Source organism: Cupressus sempervirens, chromosome 2, assembly GCF_028749045.1.
Source record: "Cupressus sempervirens isolate cs-2001-9-10 chromosome 2, ASM2874904v1, whole genome shotgun sequence".
NCBI lineage: Eukaryota > Viridiplantae > Streptophyta > Pinopsida > Cupressales > Cupressaceae > Cupressus > Cupressus sempervirens.
This window is the reverse complement of record NC_143119.1, coordinates 415,867,995-415,873,994: the sequence shown is the minus strand read 5'-3', so window position 1 is coordinate 415,873,994 and position 6,000 is coordinate 415,867,995. Positions and strand designations below refer to the sequence as shown.

The 6,000-nt window shown below is 35.8% G+C and overlaps 1 pseudogene; it reads right to left on the bottom strand.

Moving 5' to 3' along the window:
- Positions 1 to 3,936: 3,936 nt before the first annotated feature.
- Positions 3,937 to 6,000, bottom strand: part of LOC149572869 (1-aminocyclopropane-1-carboxylate synthase 3 pseudogene) — a 53,561-nt pseudogene continuing 51,497 nt past the window's right edge.

The following is a 6,000-nucleotide window of genomic DNA, read 5'->3' as shown; positions in this document are numbered from 1 at the left end:
GACCCTTCTCGAGGGGGGTAGCACTTGCCTACTCCTTGGGAATGTCCTTCTTAGGGATATCCTTCAAGGCTTTATCCTTCTGGCTGACGGCCTTCCTCCCCTACACCAAAAAAAGTTTGCACCTCCAAAGCAACTTCATCTTACCCTTACTAGAAGGGCAACATGATTGCTTCTTGGCTTGGTCAGAGATGACTGGTTCTGTGGGCATCTTCTTTGCTGGACTGGGGCACTGGTAGGCCTTATGACCTGTCTGCAGGCAAAGGAAGCATGCAAAGGGGATAGTTTCATAAATAATTTTCTGGTTGTGCACCCCTAGTTTAGAGTGAAGAGCAACAAACTCAAGCATGTCTATTCCATCACTCACCCCAATGCATATGCAAGCATAATTGAGATGACGTTTACAGGCAAAGATCGGATCCCTTGAGAGGAGTTCCCAAAGGTCCTCGCGATCCCCATAAAGACATCCTCATTCCAATTTTCTAATGAAAATTTTGGTAGTATGACCCATAGAGGAGCTTGAACAAAGAAAGAATCATTCAAGCTCATTCTAGATGACCACTTCTAAAGCACAAGGGTAGAGCGGCCAAAGGCCCATTGCCCTTCACATAGAATGCTGGCAAGGTCTTCCAAGAATGTAAAGTCGAAAGACATGAAGCCTCTCACCATAGACGTGACTGAGACCTAACCTTTGAGAGCCCTTTTTTTTATGAACAACCTAATGTCATCAATGTTTGGTCTAGGTCCCAAAAATCTCCCAACAAAAGTAGAAGACATGGCCCGTATGTTGTGATCCACTATCTCATCCAGAATAGCAATCACGCAAGAACCTTTCATAGAATCTTGGATAGTTTTAATAGGCGGGAAAGAGGACTTACTTGAAGGTTTTACCCCAAATAATGATGACCATTTTATAGTTCCTAGCTTGTTTGCTATGGGAACCAAAGGAATCTTAGCCGCTTCCCTGGGATGTACAACTGGGCCCCCCTCCACGCTTTTTGACCGATCCCCTATGCCAAGATCTGCCAGTCTGCCTCCATCTTGATGTCTGTGTTCTAGACCAAGGACCTAAAACTGGCCATCCGAGGAGATCCCACCCTTATAGGAATTCAAAATTTGAAAGCTCCCACTCCCTTCACTCCCACCGCTCTCACTTCCCATTACAGATCACAAAAAATTTAAAAATTTATTAACCCCTAGTTGTAAGCACTACAGGAAAGAAGCCCCACTATTTTACCTAGGGTCAATGGAAAACATTCTCAATTAAGATCCATAGTAGAGAATGGCCCTGTGGGGACTTGAACCTTGGTTGTAGGCCCTACAGGCAAGAAGCCCCACCATTTCACCAAAGGGACAAGCCATCTATTTTTATAATGTTAAATCAGAATCTAAATGTAAATAGAGATTTATAAGATTGAATATGGATTTTATAATCACAAATCATATAAATTATATGCCTATGTCAATACATAAAATGCTCCCCAAAATGGAATAGCTAGAGTATCTCCTAAAATAGGCCAAAACTAGGAATAGAAAACCAAATGGAACCATGCCATTGAATAATAGAATTGATATAAGTTTAGTCCAAATGAAAACAAAAATTGAATCTGTGAAGAGTGCATGCCTACAAGAAATTCCAATGAATGTGAGCATTGGTAAACAAAACCCACAAGAAAGATGCTGCCTACAATTGCAAAAATGAGAAATGTTGCCTGGTTTTTGAACATTGATGTAGATTTTACAAGTATATAATAATAAATGATATCAATATGGTTCCTAAATAGATCTGGCAGTTCATCCATTACCAAGCCCTTTGGTAAGCATTGCATCCATTCAAGGAATGGGTAGATCAAGGGTTATATCTTGATTTGTTGTGTACTAAAATTTAAAAGATTGTCAAAAAGTAGGTTATAATATTATGATAAAAGATCATTTTCAGAAATCCTCTTCATGAAAATAGAAGAGAATCCTACCTCAGACGCTTACCCTAAAATGCAAAGATGAAGCAAAAGAAAAAAAAGGAGGGCAATAGTCAATAAATAAAATAGAAGAGAATCAAATCTCAGATAAGGAAGAAAGAATGAATGCAAGATAAGGATAATTCCATTATTAGAATACCAATAAGCAGTTTCTCACTATTATATAGCATAAAATATTCTCCTGATTTTGGGGGTAGCATTTAAAATAACTTATAAATAAATTAATTTAAAATTTTATAAGTAATTTTAAATAAATATAATGTAACAAGTGAGAAGAAATTGATAATTTTAACGTACTCAATGTGATGTGTTAGATATGTAATAATTATTATGAGAATCATCATCTCATCCAACCATCATAATGCAAAGCTATTATCCCATTCAAACATCATAATAAGAATCAAGATTAATTATTTCATCAATCAAGGATTTATAAGTAAGAGCTCAAAATTGCCAGAAAAATTGTTGCATACATACTACATTAGCTGCATTGAGCAACAACTCAGAAAGGGAGTTATCATCCAATGAATCTCTCAAGAAAATGCTTCTAAGCCTCCCACAATAGGACCCCAACCATTCCCAAAACATAGTTCTCATTAATATATTATGGCTCCTCAGGTTGTATATGAGATCATGTTCCTAGGCTATCTTTATACTTCATCTCTTGAAACAAATGAGATTCAAGGAATCTTGAGTAGCAACAATCCTCCCCACTTTCATGTTCCTCTAAAGAAAGTGGATAAAGCTATATGTCAGCCAATTCCTCTTGGAAAAAAGAGAACTAGAAACCTACAAGATCGGGCAAATAGGAAGTGAGTGATAGGCCCAAATAGTTGCCTATAGATGACACTTTGCTAAAGAAAATCTATTTGTCTTTGCCATAAGTTTATAGCCATGAGGTATTGTGAATTTGGTCCACTCAACTCTTAACTTATTAAGCTTTCTCAAAATTTTAAGTTGTCTTCAAGACCTTCAAGAGGACCTTCTTAACCTTTGTCAACAATAAGAACAACTATACCTATATTCCACACATATTGTTTTGGATTCACTACATGTGTGGATGTGTAACAGATTTTTAATGTCCTTGTTTTATAGTCTCTCCAATATCTTTACAAACTCCAACTTTCTTGGAAAGCATGAGCATTTTCAAGCCAGAATTCATATAGCAACAGTAAATTCTAGAAATCAAAGAAAGCCCTGTGTTACTTTCTATTCAATTTAGACATTGTTGAAAGCATCCCACATTTCTTGAAGAGGTATGTGAAATTAAGGTTATGTTGGTCTGGGTAGCATTCACAATTGGCCTAATTAAGTATTTTTTGCAACTTGGAGGTTATACAAAAATGACTATTTTAATGATAGAGTGACTTGTTGTTTGAAAGCTACGTTGCCAAATCAACCTAAAAGTTGGTTGTTTCAAGGTTCGTATGAGTAATGCCAGAATCAAGTATGGAATGGAATTGAGCTTTGGTTCACTTGGGGTTCAATTTACATTCAAGGTTATCCTAAATGACTATGTAGCAATCTAAAAGCAAAACAATGTACCTTGAATTTTTGAAGGTACATTTGAGCCACATTCAACACAAATTTGAATTTATCAATCACTGTGTAAAGGAATATAGTTGAATAGAGGGATGCAACTGTACTATCAATAGGTATTCTTCAAGCTCATATTCTCATGATTTGATTAATTTCAAAGGTGCCCACACTATTTATATTTGATCATTCCCTAGATTGGAGAAGTGTAGAATTCAACTTTTTTTTTGAGTTAGAGTTGAGTTGCTGCTTTTTTCTCACCAGTGACAATGAGGATGAGCATATGTGAGGAAAAATGTATGGGTTTAGGTCTAAATAAGAATACAAAAAGTGTAAATATTAGTAGGTTCTTGTAATAATTTGATATGGCTATTACACAATACAACCATTCGCCTTGTAGTTAAAAGGAGGTAAGAATTCAATATTAGGTAATGTTAGTGCAAGGATTTATATTGTCTTGCAAAGTCTTCAAACCATTGCAAGGCAACTTCCATGGTGGATATATTCATATCAGCAAAGCAAACTCTAAACTGGCTAGGTTCCATGCATTTGAATGAGGATTCGGGTGATACGTTCAACCTAGCTTCATACAGTATCTTTTTCCATAGCTTTACTTCTCCCTCCAGATATTTTGAGGGAAGCAGATGACTCATGTTAACCCAACAAAAAAGACCTACATTTCCTTCCAAGTGCTTAATGCCAGACCAAGCAAGCCTCGAGACAAACACATTATACCTCTCTTGTAATCTTCTCTTGTTCTCTGCAATATAATAATCAACTAACCCTTTATCTGATAGCATAGTAGCCAATAAATGTTGGGTTTGAGATGATACCATGTAGAAACTAGACATTCTTCTAGCTATTGTGACCACAATTTTGTTGTAAGAGTAAACTGCCCCTACCTTAAAGCCCGAAAGGCCCAAATCTTTAGATAAATTGTAGACTATATGCACATTGTGAGGACTATAATTTTCTTTGGCCACAATTTTTGCAATATTGTTAAACCTTGGAGAAGAGAAGATTGATCTTGAATATATCTCATCATAGACTAGATGTATTTTCATCTTTCAAGAAAAAGCAAACAACATCTTCAATGTTTCAGCACTTGATGTTGTGCCTAGAGGGTTACATGGATTTTTTATGAGAATTCCTTTCACCTTCTTATTAAGATCATTGGCTCTCTTGTATGCTGATCTGACTATTGATTCGGTGATCTCAAAGTTATTGGAACTATAACAATGGATGGGCATAATTTCTACCCCTGTCCGCCACCTTAGATCTCTATCAAACCTAAAGTGAAAAGAAATTATCAGAAAAAATACCAATCTGAGGCTATTGAAAATACCTAGCAAAGAAATTTCATCTTTGTACATATAAAATACCATCCATTAAGAGTCAAGATTAGATAAAATTTATTGATTCTGATAATGGACTAACATAATAGTCTTTTCTAGTGGTTGTATGGCGCATTAATAGGTTTAATCTTATAGTAAAATGACACATTAAGAAGTTAATAAATAGTAAAATGACAATCCTATCTTATAAGAAAAACAAATCAACATAACAATTTGGGCTATCTCCATTACCCTATTCTCTGCAAGGCCCATCTAGATAACTCCCTTACGATTGAGCTTTTCATCATATGGATTCTTTCTATACTCATCCCACCCAACAAAATAAGGAGATTCCTCTCCATGGGTATTGCATGTAGCCCTCCTAGAAACACTTGTTGTATTCTTATTCAAACCTAAACCCACACATTTTTCTTCATATATGCTCATCCTCATTGTCAATGGTGAGAAAAAAGTAGCAGCTCAACTCTAGCTCAAAAAAAAGTTGAATTCTACACTTCTCCAATCCAGGAAATGGTCAAATATAAATAGTGTGGGTGCCTTTGAAATCAATCAAATCATGAGAATTTGAGCTTGAAGAATACTTCTTGATAGTACAGTTGCATCCCTCCATTCAACTATATTCCTTTACATAGTGATTAATAAATTCAAATTTGTGTTGAATGTGACACAAATGTACCTTCAAAAATTCAAGGTACATTGGTTTGCTTTTAGATTGCTACATAGTCATTTAGGATAACCTTGAATGTAAATTAAACCCCAAGAAAACCACAGCTCGATTCCACTCCATACCCAATTCTGGCATTACTCATATGAACCTTGAAACAACCAACTTTCAAGTTGATTCGGCAACGTAGCTTTCAAACAACAAGTCACTCTATCATTAAAATAGTCATTTTTGTATAACCTCCAAGTTGCAAAAAATACTTAATTAGGCCAATTGTGAATGCTACCCAGACCAACATAACCTTAATTTCACATACCTCTTCAAGAAATGTGGGATGCTTTCAACAATGTCTAAATTGAATAGAAATTAACATAGGGCTTTCTTTGATTTCTAGAATTTACTGCTGCTATATGAATTCTGGGTCAAAAAGTCTCGTGCTCTCCAAGAAAGTTGGAGTTTGAAAAGATAT